The sequence below is a fragment of the Macrotis lagotis genome, chromosome 1 (genome assembly GCF_037893015.1).
Source record: "Macrotis lagotis isolate mMagLag1 chromosome 1, bilby.v1.9.chrom.fasta, whole genome shotgun sequence".
NCBI classification, from domain to species: Eukaryota; Metazoa; Chordata; class Mammalia; order Peramelemorphia; family Peramelidae; genus Macrotis; species Macrotis lagotis.
Window position 1 is genome coordinate 770,692,557 of NC_133658.1, and position 22,572 is coordinate 770,715,128.

The window sequence follows — 22,572 nt, forward strand, 5'->3', positions numbered from 1 at the left end:
ATTGAACTCACAAAGAAAAAATCTCCAGGACAAGATTTATTCACAAGTGAATTCTTTAAAACATTTAAGGAACAACTGCTTCCAATTCTACATAAAGTCACTGGAAAAATAGCTGAAGCTGGATCTCTGCCTAACTCTAAGAAGAGTTCAAACAGGGAAGGAAAATTATAGACCTTTCTCCCTAATGCAAAGATCTTAAATAGAGTCTAAGCAAAACAACTATAACACTTCACTTTTTCACTAGGATAATAAATTATGATCTAGGAGGATTTATCCAAGGAATGCAAGGTTGGTTCAAAATTTGGAAAACTGTCAGTATAGTTAATTATAACAATAACAAACCTATCAGAAGTCGTATGATTATATCAATAGATGCTGAAAAAGCTTTTGAAAAAATACAGCACCCATTTCTCCTAAAAACACTAGGGAGTATAGGAACAAATAGAGTGTTCCTTAGAACAATAAGGAGGATCTATCTGAAACCATCAACAAGCATTATATGAAATGGGGATGGGCTAGAGGCATTCCCAATAAGAACAGGGGGTGAAACAAGGATAGCCATTATCACCACTACTATTCAACATTGCTTTCTAAATGTCAGCTTCAGCAATACGATAAAAAAAAAGAAATTGAAGAAATTAGAATTGAAAAGAAGAGACAAAACTCTCACTCTTTATAGATGACATGATGATATACCTAGAGAATCCCCAAAAATCATCTAAAAAACTACTAGAAATAATTAGCAAATTTAGCAAAGTTTCAGGATACAAAATAAATCCTAATAAATCCTCATTTCTATATATGACTAGCAATAAACAGCAGAAAGAACTAGAAAGAGAAATCCCATTCAAAGTAACTTCAGACAATATAAAATATCTGGGAGTCTACCTGCCAAGACAGAATCAGAATCTTTTTGAAATCAATTATAAAACATTTCTCACACAAATAAAATCATATTTAAATAACTGGACAAATATCAAATGATCATGGACAGGCCCAGGTAATACAAGAAAAATGACTATTCTACCAAAATTAAACTTCTTGTTTAGTGCCAAACCAATCAAAATTCTAAAAAATTACTTTATGACCTAGAAATAATTGTAAGTAATTTATATGGAGAAATAAAAATTTGAGAATCTCCATGTATTTAATGAGAAAAGTGCAAAAGATGTTGGCTTAGCCTAACCAGATCTAAAATTATATTATAAAGCATATGTCATCAAAACTGTCTGGTATTGCCTAAGAAAAGGAGTGGTGGATCAGTGGAATAGACTAGGACCAATAGCAGGAAATGATTACAGTAATCTGCTATTTGATGAACTCAAGGAGTCAAACTTTTGGGATTAAAAAACTTTCTCTTTGATAAAAACTGTTGGGAAAATTGGAAGTTATTAGGCAGAAATTTTGATTAGACCAAAACCTCACACCCTATACCAAGATAAGATCAAAATGTATACAGGACTTAGACATAAAAACCAATATTACAAACAAACTAGATCAAGGAATAGTTTGCCTGTCAGATCTATTGAAAGGGAAGCAGTTTATGACCAAGGAAGAAAAAGAGAGCATCATTAAAAATAAAATAGACAATTTTGACTACATTAAATTAAAAAGCTTTTGCACAGAAAAACCAGTGTAAAGATCAAAAGAAATGTAGTAAATTGGGAAACAATGTTTTACAACTAGTATTTCTGACAATGTACTCATTTCTAATATATCCAGAGAAATGAGTCAAATTTTTAAAAAGACAAGTCTTTCCCCAATTGACAAATGATCAAAAGATATGCAAAGGCAATTTACAGATAAGGAAATCAAAGGGATCCCTAGTCATATGAAAAGCTGCTCTAAATCACTAATTATTAGAGAAATGCAGTTTAAAATATCTCTGAGGTACCACCTCATGCCTCTCAGACTGGCCAATATGACCAGAAAGGACAATGATCAATGTTGGAAAGATTGTGGGGAATCTGTGAGACTAATACAATGTGGGTAGAACTGTGAACTCATCTAACCTTTCTGGAGAGCAGTCTGCAACTACTCTCAAAGGGCAAAAAAAATGTGCATCCCCTTAGATCCAGTAATACCATTACTGGATCTATACCCTGAAGAGATTGTGAAAAATGATAAAAAATATTTCTTGCATAAAAATATTTAAATCAGCCCTGTTTGTGGTGGCAAAGAATTAGAAATTACGTGAATGTCCTTAAATTGAGGAATGGTTTAAAAACTGTGGTACAGAAACCATGACAGATGGCAATTGAGTAAAGCCTGGGCAGATTTGCATGAACTGATGTTGTATGAGATAAGCAGAACCAGAAGAACATTGTACACCCTAACAGCAACATGGGGGTGATGTTCAACTTTAATGGATTTGCTCATTCCATCAGTGCAACAATTGGTCACAATTTTGGGTTATGTGTGATAGAAAATACCATCTGTATCCAGAGAAAGAATTATGGAGTTTGAACAAAGACCAAAGGCTAATAATTTAATTTAAAAAAATACTGTTATCTTACTAAGAAATTTTTCTATCTCTTATTCTTTATGTTTCTTCCTTAAGAATACGATTTTTTCTCTCATCTCATTCAAATTAGATCAATGAATACCATGGAAACAATGTAAAACCTGCCATCTGTGGTGGGTGCAGGGAGAGAAACAAGATTAGGGGAAAAATATAAAATTCAAAATTAGTAAAATCTTTCTTAAAATTGTGAAAAAAAATTTTTACACGGACAAAATCACTTTAACCAAGTTCAAAAGAAATGCAGCAAATTTAGAAACAATTTTTACAACTAGTATTTCTGACAATATAATCATTTCCAAAATATACAGAGAATTGGGTCAAATTTATTAAAAAGCCAACCATTCCCCAATTGAAAAATAGACTATTTTTTGATCTCCAAATTAGCCTATGGTATCACCTTTTTTTGTCTATATCCTGTACTCATTTCAACTTTATTTTTGCATGTGGTATGAGATTTGATCAATGTCTAATTTCTGTCATATTATTTTCCAGTTTTCCCAACAGTTTTTGTCAAACAGTGAGTTTTTATCCCAGAAGCTAGTCTTTGTATTTAACAAACAATAGACTACTACAGTAATTCACTATTATTTCTTTTGTTTATAATCTATTCCACAAATCCACTTCTCTATTATATAGACAATATCAGATAGTTTTGATGACTTCTACTTTATTATTTATTTTTAGATTTTTTCCAAGGCAAATGGGGTTAAGTGGCTTGCCCAAGACCACACATCTAAATAATTTTTAAGTGTCTGAGGCTGGATTTGAACTCAGGTAGTCCTGACTCCAGGGCCAATGCTCTATCCAATGAGCAACTTAGCTGCCCTGACTGCCACTTTAAAATACAATTTTTGATTTGGTATAGCTAGCCCACCTTCCTTTGAACTTTTTTCATTAATTCCCTTGATATTCATGAAGTTTTGTTCTTCCAGATGGTTTTATTTCCATATTTTTCTTGCTCTGTAAAATAGTGTTTTGGTACTTTGTTTTGACACTTAATAAGTAATTTATTATAGTGATATACATCATTTTTATTACATTAACTCAGCCTATTCTTGAACAACTGTCATATGTTCAATATTGTAGATCTGACATATTTGTAAGAAAAGCTGAATGTACTTTTGTTCATATAATTTCTCAGTTTGTCTTGACAGGTAGATGTCCAAGTACTTTATGCTGCTTACAATTACTTAAATGGAATTTTTCTTTCTATCTCTTGCTGGTGGATTGTTGATTAAGGAAAGAAATGCTGATTATTTATGTGTTTTTACTTTTTAAATTGTTACTTATTATTTGTTTCAAGTATTTTTAATTGGTTTTCTAGTTCTCTAAGTATATCATTATAACATCTTTAAAGAGTGAAAGTTTTGCTCCCTTATACCTATTCTAATTCCTTCAATTTCTAACATGTCAAATGCAGTATTGAATAATATTGGTGATAACAGACACCCTTGTTTCACTCCTGATTTTATTGGAAACAGTACTAGTTTGTTCCAATTAAATAAAATGCTTTCTGATGGTCTTAAATGTATACTACTTATCATTTTAAGGAAAATTCCATTTATTTTATACTCTCTAGTGATTCTAATAGGAATGGGTGCTGTATATTGTAAAAGGCTCCTTCAGCATATATTGAGAAAATCCATATATTTTGTAATAATTTTTGTTAATATGATCAAATATGCTGATTATTTTCCTAATATTGATCCATCCCTGTATAACTGCAAAAAACTCTACCTAATTATGCTTTATTATCATATCAATAATTTATAAACTCTTCGATAAATTTTATTTAAAATTTTTACATCATCTTCATTGTCTATAATTTTCATTATCTATTTTGTCTCATCCTAGTTTAGGTACCAGATCCATGTCATAAAAGGAATTTGACAGATATCCATCTTCACCTAATTTTTCAAATAGTTTATATAGAATTTGATTTTATTGTTCTTCAAATGTTTGACAGAATTTACTTGCAAATCTATCTGTCCCTAGAGATACTTTCTGAAGGAGTTCCACTTATTAGTGTTATTTAGTAGTTCAATAGTTTTCTTGATTTTAATTTTCTTTATTTCTCCTCTGAATTTCTGAATTTCTAATTTGGCACTCAATTGGGAAATTTTAATTTGTTCTTTTTCTTGTGTTTTTTTTGTTGTATGTCTAATTAATGATATCTTCTTTCTCTATTTTTATTCTTACAAACATTTAGTAATATAAAATTTCCCATAATTACAGCTTTGACTGTGATCCACATGTTGCCTCATTGTCATTTTCTTGTAAGAATTTGGTAATTATTTCTATGAATTTTATCCTTTCATTTTTAAAACTTAGGTTATTTCATTTCCAACAAAACATTAGTTCATCCCTCCATGTCCCATTATTACAAAAAAATTTATGAATCATGATTAGAAAAAAGATGCATTTAATATTTTTTCCTTTCCTCATTTGACTATTTTATGCCTTAATACAAAGTCAATTTTAGTCTAGATGTCATGTACCACCCATAAGAATGTATATTCCCCTCTATCCCTAATCAGTTTTCCCCTGTGGCCTTATCGTATATAATTTTTCTTTAATTCTATTACCTCTTTAATTTCTTTCTCGCTTATTTTGTGATTAGAGAGGTATAATTCTAAGAGATGGAGGTTGGGGTTATCCATTAATATAATTTTTCTGTCTATATCTCCTTCTAGCACATTTAGCTTTTCCTCTAAGAATCTGAATGCTGGACCACTTGGTGTATTAATTTTTTTTAATATTGATAGTACTTCAATGCCTATGGTACCTTCCTTATCACTTTTAATCAGATTTGCTTTTGCTTTATCTGAGATAAGGGATGGTATCCCTGCTTTTTTCCTCCCTCAGCTGATACATAATATATTTTGCTCTAGTCTTTTTACCTTTGTGTATCTCATTTTTAAATATGTTTTCAAATATGTCAATAAAATATTGTTTTATTGTGTTTTGGACCTATTCAAATTTTAAAAGGATTATTTTATTCCATGGGCTTATTATATATTTTTTTATGTTACCAATTTTGCTTTATAAGTTTTCTTCACTAATTTAATTCTTTACTAACCTAACTTTTCTTCACTCACTTAACATTTGAACAAATATTTTAAAGAATTATCTTCTTTAGATCACATTTGCCTCTTTTACCACCTTCTAATTCTTTTTACAGATTTTCTTTCAATGATCTCATTTCCTTTTCAATATTTTCCCTATAACTTTTATCTTATTAAAACTATAATGTAAGGGTGGCTAGGTGGCACAGTGGAAAAAGCACCAACCCTGGAGTCAGGAGTACCTGAGTTCAAATCTGGTCTCAGACACTTAATAATTACCTAGCTGTGTGGCCTTGGGCAAGCTACTTAAACTCCATTTGCCTTGCAAAAACCTAAAAAAACCCCTATAATGTGAGATTATTTTTCTATTTTTTTATCTCTATCTTTTTGTTTAGATTTTTTTTCAAGGCAATGGGGTTAAATGGCTTGCCCAAGGCCACACAGCTAGGTAATTATTAAGTGTCTGAGGCCGGATTTGTACTCAGGACTCTTGACTCCAGGGCCAGTGCTCTATCCATTATGCCACCTAGCCACCCTTTTATCTTTATCTTAAACTCTCTCAGTTATTCTTATGGTACTTATAACTATTCTGGACTTTTCTTTGTAACTTTGCTGGTTAATTGTACTGGTACAATGTATCGTTCATTTTTTTTGTTTGTTTTTTGCTATTTTACTCAATAATTAAGGTTGATATTTTATGTTAAAAGTTGTTTAGAACATGTTAAACATGTTTGGTGAGTTTTGCTACAAAGCTTCCTCTACTCTTCCAACTTGGCTCCACTACTGAAACTACAAAAGACTACTGTTACAAGAAGTGCCAATTATTTAGGTATCCATATTTGTTATCTGAGATTACTTATCACATGGTCTTGGTGGTATTATGGTTCAGTAAATAGCTACTGAATAATAAATAAAAACTGTGGTCTTTAGTATTTTCAGTAGTTTCTCAATATTTATGAAACAATTTATGGTTTTTTTCACAAAGATACTAGAATGGTTTTTCATAGCCTTCCCCAGATTATTTTACACGTGAAAAATTAAGGCAAACAGGTTTAAATGACTTTTCCTGGATCTCTTAGTTAGTAAACATTTTGAGGTCAGATATGAACCCAAGAAGAGTCTTCCTGACTTCAGGCATGGCATTCTTTCTATTACGACATAAGAGTAATTTTTCCAATAATGTTCTTTGATTGTATTATTCTATTAAGTTAACTAAATCTATCTTTTATTGGCCTTGTTATTCAGTTTAGAAAAATGAGGATAAAGTTTTTATTGAAGTAGACAGAAAATGCATTCATTAGTCTAATCCAAATATTGGAACAACAAAAATTATGTTCATTTGAACAGAATAATTTAGTTTTTGCTGTTTTCTTTAAAAGTGTGAATTTGAACAGGTATAGATGAAAGAGGAGTTCAAGAAAATTCCATGTCCCCATTTCAAAATTTTGCTGTCAGCCTTAGTTAGTAGTTACAGAGGCGCTTTCTTACCAGTCAGCGATTTATTTCTGATCATTATCACTAACACTTTTCTATCTTTCCTCTATTTATCTTACCTTCTTTGCCCTCACATATTGCTTTTAGTTGTACTGACAACTTATTTTACAGCTGTCTCTTTCAACTTTATTCATATGGGCTAACATAATCAAGGAAGTTTTCTGGTATCAGTTTTTTAGATTAATTTCTATTTATATAATTAGATATATAAATTCATGATTCAATTATAAGTGAGCAATTTGAATTAGGAATTTTAGTTCAACCAAACTTTTTTAAAGTTTTTGCAAAGCAATAGGGTTAAATGGCTTGCCCAAGTCCACACAGCTAGGTAATTATTAAGTGTCTGAGGCCAGATTTGAACTCAAGTACTCCTGACTCCAGGGTCGGTGCTCTATCCACTGTGCCACCTAGCTGCCCAGACCCAATGTTTTAAAGATCAGATTTCTCAAGCAGATAAAGACAGGATATTTTAATTGGAAAATAAATTAACTTTAAAACTATTACTTTTGGCATAAATGCAGTTAATTCAACAAGTCAATATATATTCATTAATTATATACAATAACAAGTATATATTATACTATGGTATACAAATACAAAAATGATATAATGCTTGCTCTCCTGGATTTATATTTCAATGGATTTAAGGTAGAGAAATGGTAGCTGCAAAACTAAAGAAATGCAACATGTCTTTATATATAGATTTATGCATACCTCTAAGCATGCACTTAAATGTACTTACTCATACATATAGATATATTATATATACAATTTTGAGATGAATAAATATAATGGGCTGAAGGACAAACTTTATATGGTTTGGAAAAATAGGTTCTTGAATGAATAAACATATCTGACTTCAGGCTCAATTTTTAAATTCCAAGGTGTCCCCAAACTCTTAGTTCTGATTTAAGCTATTAGTTTATTAAACTTTCTAAAAAAAGTTAATTTTTAAAACAACATTTTCTAAGAATTTTGTAGTATTAATATCTTCCTGACCTGGAAGAGTTGTGTGTTTATGTACAGGTGTAAGTGTGTATGTAAGGCTATGTGTGTGTGTGTGTGTGTGTGTGTGTGTGTGTGTGTGTGTGTATATATATATATATATATTTACATATTTAATAATAGTTATTTTGTATATATAATTATATGCATATATTTAAAAAGTATAAACTTCTCTTTGTGTTTTCATAAATGTGTAAGATTGATTTATATATGCATGTCTCTTATATGTAGATATGTATACATACATTTATACAGATACATATCTAGATATAGGTACCTATCTCTATTTGATATCTCACTGTCTCTATTTCTTTCATCTATTTATCTAACTACATATGCAATTTTATATATACTTGGCAGATGAGAACAATTTGTTCCAACAATCATGAAGGTAGCTGAAGCAGCTGCTGTGAAGTACTTAGAATTTTTTAAACAACAAAATGTCAAGGTCCTATGCTCCATCCTGAAACACCTACAATCATCTTGACTTTTGTTTTGTATTAGATTCTTATAATTCTGGAAGACATACAGAGACCAACAATTTCCTTCAACTCTTTCTCATTTAATATAATTTATACATGAGTCAAAAGACATCATTAATTACATTTTATCATTTTTTACCTACCACAAATACCTCTGAAAAAAGTCAAGTGATGAACAGCAAATACAGATAAAACTGAGAGGTATAGTCACAAGACTGAACACAGGAGCCCCAGACTATAGGGTAATCTTTACAGACTGAAGCAACAATGGGATTTGGCATCCTACTATCTGTTTAGTCTTTTTTCAGTCATATTGTTCATATCTTGGCATGAAGAAAGGGCTAAATATATGGACTACAGGAAATCCAGTAGATTTGAAAGGCAAACAGTTCTTGCTGGAGATCTTTGCAGATCGTGTTTTCAAATGCCTGTTCTAAATGAACAGACTTGTTAAAAGAAGACTAGTTTACTGAAGTAGGAATTGGATACATTCTTTTTCTAAACTGACTGCAGTGATGAAAAGGACCTTGAAGCTGGCACAGATTTTCATCAAAACTAATGTAGATAACAGTCTTGCATTTCTACAGATGAATGGCATATGCATCATCCGCGTGTATTTCCCTGGAAAATACATTGTTATCTTACCACAGTACTAAAAACTACTCCATTTGCTATAACCTATGGTTTGACATATGGATGGTGTGGTCCTGGCTGATGGAGCAACTGTGTTTTCTTGTTAACTTTTAGGTCAAAATTAATACATGTAGCAGGGAATTGAGCCATACTTTGTTACATCTCAGTTTCAGAGGCTGCATTAAGTCTACAATCACCTGCAAAGAGAAATTCCTATACTAGCACTCCCTCCACTTTGATCTTGCCCATCTATGAGGTAGCTAAAATTGATGTCTTGTTCTTCCTTAGTGAAGTGTTTAATAGCATAGTTTAAAGCAACATGGTAGGGGGAACTAGCTGGTGCAGTAGATAGAGCAGCGACCCTGGAGTCAGGAGAACTTGAGTTCAAATAAAGTCTCAGACATTTAATAATTACCAAGTTGTGTGACCTTGGGCAAGTCACTTAACGCTATTGTCTTGCCAAAACAAAAAAGAGAAAAAAAATAATGCTAGCTCTTTTTGTAGCAAAGAATTGGTAATTTAGGGGATGATCAGGAATTGAGGAATGGCTGAACAAGTTATGTTATATGAATGATATGAAGTACAATTGTTTATAAGAAAACATGAATGATCAGACTTTAGAGAAACATGGAAAAAATTAAATAAACCTATGTTGAGTGAAGGTAGAAGAACAAGAGAAGAATGCACACATTAATAACACTGGATGATGATCAATCCTGTTGGATGCAGCAGCTCTTATCAATACAGAGATCTAGGACTACCCTGGGAGACCTGTTATAGACAATACCATCCACATCTAGAAGGGAAAATAATAAATATAACAAAAAACTCATCATGCTAAAATGCATGGGAGCAAGGACATAGACTTGTTTCACTTCAATGGTCCCTGGAAAATTTCAAGAGTATCATCCATCATCCATCTTTCCACTCTTCACCATACTGTTGAACTTTCCCAGACAATGAAATTTTGATATAATTTTCCAAAAGCTCTCATGACTGACTATAGTAATTCTGTCATTTTTACTGGAGCTGTCAAGTAGCAACATGATATTGACTTTTCCTTTATAAAAAAAAATGAAGATAACAGATTTTGGTCTCCACAATTCATTCTCTGGAATGAGCAAGTCCAGTAAGGTTGCTCATCAACCCCATCTTGCTGTTAGAGTGTACAATGTTCTGGTTCTGCTCATCTCACTCAACATCATTTCATGAAAGTCTTTTCAGGCTGCTCTGTAATCTCAGTCTTCTTGGTTTCCAATAGACTAAGAGGGTTCCATAATATACATATGCCACAATTTGTTCAGTCAATCCCCAGTTGATGGACATTCACTTGATTTTCAATTCTTTGCTATCACAAACAGGGCTGCTATGAATATTTTTGTGTTTTATTTTTTCCATTTTTTTCAATTATATCTATTTTATTTTTGTACAAATGATATTTTTATACATTACTAAAATATTCTTGTTTAAGAGTAAACATAATACCCCCCAAATATGACCCTCATTAGCAATAAAGGAAAGAGGAAAAAATTAAAATAATAATAATAATAACAATAATAATAATAATAATGACAGGGGCACCTAGGTGGCACAGTGGATGGAGCACTGGCCCTGGAGTCAGGAGCACACGAGCTCAAATATTGCCCCAGACACCCAACAATCAACCAGTCATGTGACCCTTGGCAAGCCACTTCAGCCCCACTGTCCTGCAAAAACCACAAAAAATGATAATAATAATAATAATAATAATGGGGCCACCAGGTGGCACAGTGGACAGAGCACCAGCCCCAGAGTCAGAAGTACCTGGGTCCAAATCTGGCCTCAGACACCCAACAATCACCCAGCTGTGAGGGTCTGGGCAAGTCACCCAACCCCATCTGCCCCACAGACACCCCCCGCCCATAATAATAATAATAATAATAATAATGATAACAACAACAACAACAACAACAACAATAATAATAATAATGATAATAATAATAATAAATGTGTTTCAGTCTGTGTTCCAACACCACCAGCTCTGTCATAGGTAGATCACATTCTTTAGGATAAGTCCATCACAAAAGCTAATTTCATATTTTTCCACTGTTGCCATTGCTGATTGCAACTCCCTTCATTCGTACTTCCCCACTACCACACACTGTATTTTCTCTCTCCTTTCACTCTGTCCCTCTTCTTAGATGTGCTGTAGGGTAGCTGAATGGTTCAGCAAACTGATCACTGGCCCTGGGGCCAAGAGGCCCTGAGCCCACTTACAACCCCTAAGTCCCAGCAACCACCCGGCCCTGTGGTCCCAGACAGGCCCTTGCAAGAAGTGAAAAAGAAAATGTGTTATGTCTGACCACTCTCCCCCATGGTCCACCCTCTCTTCCATTACTCACATTCCCCCACTTCCTCCTATCTACTTTCTCTCCTTCTTACTCTAGATATCTATACCCCATTTAGTATATATGCTGTTTCCTTTCCAAGCAACCTCTGATGAGAGTGAAGTTTCCCTCCTCCCCCTCACCTTCCCCTGCTTCCATATCATTTCAATAGCTCATTGTAATAAAAAATCATACTATATGGAATATCATAGCCTATTCTACCTCTCCTTTCTCTTACTTCCATTACAATTCCCTTTTAGCCATTGACGCCATTTTTACAATATATTATATGTTCAAATCCAGCTCTCTCCTGTGCTTCAACTATAAACGCTCCTTCTACCTGCTCTATTAAATGAGAAGTTTCTTATGAGTTTTACCAGTATCATTTTCCTATGCAGGAATACATGCAGTTAATTATCATTCAGTCCCTCATATTTTATCCTTCTTTTCTACTCTCTATGCTTCACCTGAGTCCTGTATTTGAAGATCAAACTTTCTGTTCAGCTCTGGCCATTTTAACAGAAACATTTGAAATTCCCCTGGTTCATTGAAAGTCCATCTTTTTTTCCCTGGAAGAGGATGTTCAGTTTTGCTGGGTCGTTGGTTCTCGGTTGCATTCCAAGCTCTTTATCATCAAGAATATTATATTCCAAGCCCTACGAGCCTTTAATGTAGTTTCTGCTTAGTCCTGTGTGATCCTGATTGCAGCTGAACAATATCTGAATTGTGCCCTATGGGCTGCTTGCAATATTTTTCTCTTTGATCTGGGATTTCTGGAACTTGGATATATTATTCCTGGGGGTTGATTTATTGTATCTTTTTCTGGCAGAGATGAGTGAATTCTCTCAATTTCTATTTTTTCCCTCTGCTTCTAGGATACCTGGGCAATTTTCCTGTAGAAATGTTTAAAAAATGATGTCAAAGCTCTTTTTCTGATCATGATTTTAAGTTATCCCAATAATTTTTAAATTATCTTTCCTGAATCTGTTTTCCAGATTAGTTGTGTTTTTCAATGAGATGTTTCACATTTTCTTCTAATTGTTCATCCTTTTTGTTTTTGAATTATCGTGTCCTGACTTTTCATAAAGTCAACAGCTTCCTTCAGCTCCATTCTAGATCTGAAGGATTTGTTTTCCTCAGAGAGCTTTCTTATCTGTTTTTCCATCTGGCCAATTCTACTTTTTAAAGCATTCTTCTCCTCAATAACTTTTTGAACTATTTTATCCATTTGACGTATGGTGGTTTTTAACATGGTATTTTCATCAGCATTCTTTTGGATCTCCTTGATTAAGCTGCTGACTTCTTTTTCATGTTTTTCTGCATCTCTCTCTTTTCTTTCCCCAATTTTTCTTCTACCTCTCTCATTTGATTTTCAAAATCTTTTTTTGAGCTCTGTCATAGCCTGAACCCAATTTCTGTTTTTCTTTAGATGCAGGACCTTGTACTTCCTCATCTTCAGATTGAGTATTTTGATCTTTTTGGGGATCATAGACAATGAATTTCTCAATGATGTTCTTCTTTTTTCCTCTGTTTACCCATTTCCCTAGCCTGTGCCTGTTCTTGGGATGTCTCCTGATCTTTTGAGCATTATTGGGACACCCTCCCCAACAAGGGTATCACTGTATGAAGCTCTGTCTTCCCTCCTGGTCTGTGAATGACCACATGTGCATCCATCTGCCATGGGGCTGAGGTGGGGGGGACCCTGTTTTTCTTTGGGGTACCTAGGCTGTGATCAAGATATGAATGTGGTCAGAGTCCCAGAGTCCTGTTCCACGTACAGAGGACAGACTTTGGGAATCTCTCTCTCCACTCTCCTACCAAGACTCACTTTCCTTGGTGCTCCTGCTTACTGGGTCCTCCTGTTTTGAGTTCTTGGATGTGGGCTACTGTGGCCATGCTGTTTGCTGAGTGCCCTGAGAGCTGAGCTTCACATGCTTGCTCTGGCAGAGGTCCCCCTTCTGATCTTCCAAGTTGTGTCAGATGCTCCCTAGATTTTAGGTCAGGAAACTGTCCCCACGGACATGAGCTGTGGCTCCCAGGAAACCTAGGGCTGCCTCCAGGAAGCTAAAGTTCCTTCCCTCTGGTCTTCTTCCCCTTAAAACCTGTGCAGTGGAGCCTTTCTGCTATTTTACGTTTTACCTTGGGCTGGAGAATTGCCTCACTGGATCCCTCTGTGGGTTCTGTCTCTCGAAAATTTAGATAGAGTCCTTATTTTATGTTTTGAGAGAGAGAGCACCTAAGAGAGGCTCTTCTCTTGTCACCATCTTGGCTCCAACCTACTATGAATAGTTTTTCACATGAGGTTTTTGCCCTTTTACATGATCTCTTCAGGGTATAGATCCAGTAGTGGTATCACTGGATCAAATGATATGCACATTTTTATTGTCCTTTGGGCATAATTCCAGATTGAGGAGCAATACTTTTACAACTTACAAATTTCAGTTAAGGTATTTACAAAAGAATAATAAAATTTAGGAAAATTTGATTGAGGAAGTCCCTTACTCCTCAAATGGATTTGCAATATACTCATTCTTTTAATCTGAATTGGTCATTGAGTAATTAGTTCCTGAAAACAAAATTCCAGCTTTGAATGTGTGTGTATAAATATTTTATTCAATTAGCTTCGATAAACACTTACTCCATCTTGTGTACTTCATACTAAAAACAATATATGCACTAGGTAATATATATGGAAAAATTTCATACTTTAGTAAGTCCTTATTATGCACTTACCAAGTAGATATATAGATCTAAGCATACATACATACATATATATATATATATATATATATATATATCAATACTTTACAAAACAGTCTATGAGAAAGGCAATAACTGCTGACTTTTCTTTCCTTTTGTCACAGTGATGAATACTTTGTGCCAAATTTGGGTCAAAATATGAATTCGGAATATTAGTTGCAGTTTATGTGACTTTCTTAATCACTACCCTATACAATAACATAAAACAACTAAATACAAATAACACTTAAAATAATGATTTTTTCAACATAAAATGCTGTTGCATCAAATGAGTTAAAGAGATAAGACCAGATACTATTTGAGCTATGAGCAATAGTCATAACTAAATGTAAATGAAAGAATTGTAGAATTTTAGATGGGCTTTCAAGAGTTGGTTTTGTTTTCAAAGGTGAATAGGAGATGTAAGGGCATTTTATCCTGAATAATCATTGTAAACAAGTAGGAATGAAAACATGTAATATATTCAGGAGAAAGAAGACAACTAATTGAACCAGTACTATAATAACATGGTAGTGAAGAGTGTGGGGTAAATATTTAAAGTTGTTTCAATAACAGGTTAAAAAGACTACAATAATGAGTCTTTTTAGACCATCCTCTTAGTGCATTAAAAATCTCCATGGATTGATTGATTGCTTGATTAATTAATTAATTAATCTCTTCATCCATACACACATATGTATTTTTTAAGTTAGAAAACTTCCTTCCACCTTCTTTCCCATTCCCCTTTCCTCAGTGAAAAATGGCCAGGTTAGCATTATTCATACATATTTTTGATAAATATGTTTCCAGATTAGACATTGTTGGTATGAGGAATTAAGATTAAAGGAAAGAGATACATATGAGATAATTTTTATAAATTGTTCATCATATTCTGAAGGGCTTTTTTTCATTTTGTTTTGTTTGTTTTTCTTCTTCTGGATTGCAATAACATTCTCTGTAACAGGTCTAAAATGGGTCCCAACTCTCTGAACTGCCAAGGAAAGCTGCTTCCAACTTGTTTGACCATTTCACAATGTTGTTGTTAATGTGTACTTTGTTATCTTGGTAACTCCATGGATAAAGTGAAATTGTTTGCTCAATTTGAAAGTATCTGTCTGATAATTTTAAAAGAAGAGTTCACTTTAAAAGTTGTACTTATATATTTTCATTTTAATAATATTTTTACATCAATACTACTTTATTTTTTCCAATTGTGTATAGTAAAATTATTCAACATTAATTTTTGTGAAATTATCTCCCATCCTTTCTTCCCTCTTTTCTTCCCAAGAAAGCAATAAAGCTTATATAGGTTATGTTACACATATTTCCACATTAGTCATTTTGTGAAAAAGGAATCATAAAAAGTAAAAAATAACACAAGAAAAAAAATGAAAAAAAATTAATAAATGAGAATATAAAGCTTTCAGCTACATTTACACTCCATAGTTCTTTCTCTGGTAGATAGCATTTTTCATCACAAGTCTCTTGGAATTGTCTTTGATTATTGTATTGATGAGAAGAGTCTAGTTTGTCAAGTTGATCAGTATACAATTTTTTATCCTACTTTGTATGATGTTCTGCTTCTGTTCACTTCATGCAGCATCAGTTCAGGTACGTCTTTCCAGAGTTTTCGGAAATCTGTCTATTAATCATTCTTTATAGAACAGTAATATTTTATTACAGGCATATACTGCAACTTGTTCAGCCATCCCCTATTTTTAGGCATCCCCTCAATTTCTAATTCTTTGCTTCCACAAAAATAGATGTTATAAAGTTTTTGTCCTTGTATGTTCTTTTCCTTATTTTTGGATCTCCTTACAATTATAGACTCACCAGTGATTTGTTAGATCAAGGTGCATGCATAGTTTCATAGTCTTTTTGTACATAGCTCCAAATTGCTCTCCAGAATGTTTACAGCAATTTATAATTCCACTAACAATGTATTATTATACCAGTTTTCCCACATCCCTTCCAACAGTAATCATTTTCTTTTTCTGTCATATTAGCCAATAGTTTGTTGTGAAGTTGTAACTAAATTTTATTTGTATTTCTAAAATTAATAGTTATTTATAGTATTTCCATATAACTATATGTGACTTTAATTTTCAAAAATTGCCTAGTCATACCCTTTCAATTGTGAAATTACTTATCTTTTATGTAAATATGAACCAGTTCTCTTTATTTTTGAGGTATGGGGCCTTTATCAGAAACTTTGAGTGTGACTTATGAAATTATTTTTTAAAAAGACATATCAAGTATAGTGTTTAATTAAAAAAGTGTTATATAAAAAGCTAAATTCTCTGGTGTTTCACATTTGAAGAACCTAATTTAAGAGACAATAGCAAACTGTAAGTTACTAGTTTAATTTGTCAGATTTATATAGGAACATCCAAAAGTGATTTGGAAGCAAAGAATCAGTGAATCTTTTATAGCTTTATTAAAAGAAAGAAGCCTATTTCAGAATGTAAAAGAAGATATATCTGAGAACTGATGACTATATGAGATATCTGGGACTCAAAAGATATTGATTAAGTGAACATTGAGTGTGGTTTGATAAGCTATAAAGAGCCTTGATAGTAGTTAATAGTTATGATAGTTATAGATTTGGTCTTTTGTTTTATTATGTTTTTGTTTAAATTTAAGTTCTCTTGGTTATGTTGGTGATATATAAATCTCCCTTTTGAAAATTAGTCCATTGTATGTCCACAAAATAGCTTAATTTATAACATGACTTATATGATTCTCATCATGAATATACAAAAAAGTTATGGACTTGATTTATAATTAAGTAAACCATAGTAGAGAGTAGGTTGCCCATTCCCCCAAAGAGGAGAAAAATTGAGGAAATTGAAGAGATTGATGTTTAATAATGGGAAATGAGCAGTGGTAAGACTCACATATTCTGCCCTAATTAGCATTTTAAGTATACAAAAAGATAAACCAAAATGTAGTTTAATATTTCATGCATTTAAAACTTAAACAAAAAAATAAAACAGGTACACTAAATTAGATTATATTACAGTAAGAAATGTATCCTTATGGACCAAAAGCAACAAAGTGACCAGAGCTGCCAGTTTTGGAACATATGCTGAAACAAAACTCATTCTACCTATTCTAACTCCTATTTTCTCCTACTTCTATGGTTTCCAAAATGGGTGATAAGTTAACCCTTGAAATCTATATTCCTACTGTTTCAATGTGTCCTAGTTTCCTATTGGTTTCAACATTCAAGGAACACCAGTCATACCATGTGGGAATTTGGGGCATAAATAGAAAGCAGAAACAAATGACAATTTGTCACCCCTTGGTTGTTTGACATTTTTTCTGCTTTTTATTATATATTTGCTTACTGAAGGAACAAAAATGAAGGAATTAAAATGGTATAATGACTTTTAAAAATGAATAAATAAATAAATATTACAAGCATTAATTCCATCATTTTCTTCACCTATGGACGGAATGAACAATTTTACAGGCACTTAGAAAATACTATTGCACAGATGAATGTTAAAAAAAAGAGTAAGGAATATAAATTTGTAATTTCCACATTGGGTGGCTGCCCATGGATTACCTTAGGGACAACCCTTATTACAATTTCGATTTTAACCACCAGTTTGCCAAACTCAATATAAAATTAGATATCGGCTCTGATGAGCCAGGGCAAACTGGCTGAATCCAACCACTGGAATTGAGTGAACCACATGACTGACATCTTGTGATCCAATTCTGGTACAATTTAGCTTATATTCAATTATGGATTAGTACAAATTTTGTCTTGTGACAAATTTTATTCAGCTGTGGGAATTGGGGGGGAGAGGAACACAACTTATTGCATTGCTTGATTCTAACCTGATATGTCTAGGAAAATGGACCTCCTAAACTAGTTGTTAAGAGACTCTCAATCAAAGGCCTCAATTATACTGAACAGAAAACTAGACAGATGAAAAGATTGAGGAAAAGACTTTTCTCAAAATTTTATATCTCAAACAAATATTTTATATGAAAATTGTTCCAATAATGATTATTTAGTAATTATTTTCCTTATTCTTTTGATTGTTTACAAAAGTTTTGAAGAATGACATATTTTTTCTAAATCAGACACTTGCATTTGTTTAGTCTCCCCCACCTACATCTGAAAGTACCTAATCTTACATCCAATTAGAAATCAGATTTACTAATGATGTAAAAAAAAACACAAGAAAAATAATAATAACTGATCCTATTTGATTGTTTTTAATGTATAAAATTTTGGCTCCTTCTTTATTTAGGTCCTTGTCCAAAATGAGAAGATCTGGTCTCAATTTGTTGTGCAACATCACATATTGCTTTAGAAACAAATATGAGGGACTGGAGCTAAGATGGAAGCCTGAAGGCAGGAATTCCTGGGAACTCATTCCACAAAAACTCCCAAAAGTGTTAAATTATGACTCTAGACAAAATTTAGAGGAGCAGAACACAAAGAAAGAGTGATAAAATTTCCCAATCCAATACAACTTAGAAGTTCCACAGAAAAGATCAGATTCACCAGGATGGGGGGCTAAAAGCAGACCTGGCTGGGGTGGCTAGGTGGCATAGTGGATAAAGCACCAGCCCTAGAGTCAGAAGTACCTGGGTTCAAATCTGGTCTCAGACACTTAATAATTACCTAGTTGTGTTGCCTCGGGCAAGCCACTTAACCCTATTTGCCTTACAAAAAAACCTAAAAAAAAAAAGGAGACCAGTCTGCAGCACAGACAGACACAGTACAGCTTGAGCCACAGCTGCAGCACAGTCATGCCAGCTCCTGGGTCCATGGCAGAGGGGCCAGTTTTCAGTCTTCTTGGCCCAGGGATCACCGGGGACAGTTGGAAGGGGCATGAGAGAACTCTGCTTCACCAGAGTGGTACACCCACTTCAGAACAGCCCTGCAGTGAGAACCTGCACACTGGGAATCAGTGGAGTCTCCCAGCATTTCCAGAACTCTCAGCCCAGAGACAGTAAAGGCTTTTGGGAAAACTGTAGAGGCCTCTCTATTCTCCCTTTTTGTAAGACTCTTCTCTATGTCCACAGTCAGATAAGGGTTGCATTTTTGGATCCCATATTACCATAGCTGAGCAGGGACTCCCATCACAGCTCTAGGACAGAGGGGGGAGCCTGTGGTCATCCACATCCCAGATCGCAGGCAAGAGAACAGACAGAGCCTTTCATAAAACTTTGGAAGGATAAAGGTTCCTATGGATTATCCCACAAAGCCCTGAAAGCCTTGAAAGTGTAGCAAACCAGTCATAGGCTGAGGAAATGAGCAAACAACAGAAAAAGAAGAATCTGATCATAGAAAATTCCTTTGGTCTCATGGAGGACCAAAATATGTATTCATTTGACAAAGTTGAAGCTTCTGTATCCAAAACCTCCAAGAGAAATAGAAAATTAGTTCAGGCCATGGATAAGCTCAAAAAAGACTTTGAAAAGCAATGAAGGGAGGAAGAGTAAAGATTGGGAGGAGAAATGAGAGCAATACAGATATATCATGAAACCCAAGTCATCAGTTTGGTGAAAAAAAACCACAAAATATTCTAAAGAAAATAACATGTTCAAAATCTGTTTAGGCCAATTGGAAAAAAGCAACACAAAAGGCAAATAAGGAGAATGGCTTAAAAAACAGAATTGTCCAGCTGGAAAAGGAGATAAAAATTCTCTGAAGAAAATAACTCCTTCAAATGCAGAATGGAACTAAAGAAAGCCAAATGATTTTGTGAGAATCAGGAAGAAATAAAACTGTACCAAGAAAACAAAAAATTGAATAAAATGTAAAATATCTCATTGGAAAAACAAACAACTGACCTCAAAAACAGATCTAGGTGAGATCATTTAAAAACTATAGGGATACCTGAAAGTCACAACCAGAAAAAGAGCCTAGACTTCCTTTTCCAAGAAGTAATATAACAAAATCACTCTGGGATCCTAGAAGCACAGGGTAAAATAGGAATTTAGGGAATTTACCAATCACCTCCCAAAAGAGATGCTAAAAGAAAAACTTCCACGAATACTATAGCCAAATTCCAAAAATTCCCAAGTCAAAGAGAAAAATATTAAAAGTTGCCAGAAACAAACAATTCTGTGACAGGATTACACACATTTTGGCAGCTTCTAAATTAAGGGTTCATTGGGCTTGGAATATGGTGTTCCAGAAGGCAAGGGATCTTGCTTTAATACTGAGAATCAACTTCCCAGCAGAACTGAATATCTTCTTTCAGGGAAAAGATGGATTTTTAATGCAACAGGGGACTTTCAAACATTTCTATTGAAACAACCAGAGCTGAACAAAGAGTTTGATCTCCAAGTACAGGACTCAGGTGAACCATAGATGAGGTAGATGAGAAGGACTAGTTATGAGAAGCTTAATGATGCTCAACTGTTTGTATTCCTGTATGGGAATAACTCATATGAACTTTCTCATTTATAAGTGAAGTTAGAAGGAATATATATGGACAAGGCACAGGAAGGAGCTGAATATAATGGTATATTATAGTCAAAAGATGGTGTCAATGAGTGATAAAGAAATGTACTGCTAGGAAGAGAAAGGAGAGGAAGAAGGGCAAAGATATTTCACATAAGGGTCCAGAAAAAGCTTTTACAATGGAGAAGAATGGGGGGTAAGGTGAGGGAACAATGAGTGAGCCAGAAATGGCTCAAAAAGGAAATGACGTACACACTTAATGGGGTAAAGAAATCTATCCTACCCTAGAGAAAAATGAGAGGAAAAGGATGGGATAAGGGGCAATGTGGAGAGGCAAGAGGGAAGGTGATTGAAGAGAGGGAAGATAGTGGGAGTGGGTACTCAGTTACAACACATTTCTGAACAGGGACAGAATGAAAAGAGTGAAAGAATGGAATAAATGAGAGTGGGGAGGAATAGAATGGAAGGAAATACAACTAGTGATACCAACTGGGGGAAAAACATTGAAGCAATTTTTCTGGTGGACTTATGATAAAGAAGGTAATTCATTTCAAAGACAGAGCCATTGGAATCTGAACACAGACTGAAGTACACTTCTTTTCCTCTCTGTCTGTCTGTCTGTCTGTCTGTCTATCTGTCTGTCTCTCTCTCTGTCTGTCTTCTTTCTCTCTCTCTTCATGAGATTTATCATTGTTTATTGAGCGGTGGGGGATGGGGTTTATGTTTACTCTCACAACAAGATTATTGCTATAATATAAAATAAAGAAACAAAAAAAGAATTTTACCATTATAAACCCAAAGAGTCCAACTTCTGGGATAAAGACTCTCTCTTCAATAAACCTTTTAGTAAAACTGGAAGTTAGTATGGCAGAAACTTGGATTAGTTCAGCTTCTCACACCCTGTCCCAAGATAAGTTCAAAATGGGTTCAGGATTTAGACATAAAAGACAATATTATAAGCAAACTAGGAGATCAAGAAATTATTTACCTGTCAGATCTATGGAAAGAGAAGCAGTTTATGACCAAGGAAGATGTGAAGAACATGATTAAAAACAAACTAGATAATTTTTATTATATTAAATTAAGAAGCTTTTGCACAGATACAATCACTATAACCAAGATCAAAAAATGTAGTGAATTGGGAAACAAGTTATATAGCTAGTATTTCTAACAAAGGATGCATTTCAAAAATATATAGAGAACTGAGTCAAATTTACAAAAAACCAAGACATTCTCCAATTGACAAATAGTCAAAGGATACACAGAGGCAATTTACAGATGAGGAAATCAAAGGAATCCATAGACATATGAAAAATTGTTCTAAATCATTACTAATTAGAGATATTCAAATTAAAGCATCTCTGAGTCACAACCTCATACCTCTAAGACTGGCCAATATGACCAGCAAGGAGGATGGTCAATATTGGTATGGATGTGGGAAATCTGGGACACTCTTGCATTGTTGGTGGAACTGTGAACTCATCCAAACTTTCTGGAGAGCAATTTGGAATTAAGTACAAAGGGCAATAAAAATGTGCATATCCTTTGATCCAGCATTATTACTACTGGGTCTATATCCTGAAGAGACCATGAAAAAGAGTAAAAACATCTGTTAATCAAAAATATTCATAGAAGCCCTGTTTGTGGTGGCAAAGAATTGGAAATTGAATCCTCAATTGGGAAATGGCTGAACAAATTGTGATATATATAAATATATATATATATATATTATATATATATATATATGTATATGTTATGAAGCACTATTTTTCAATTAGAAACCAGGATGGATGGGAATTCAGAGCGGCCCAGAAGGATTTGTATGAAC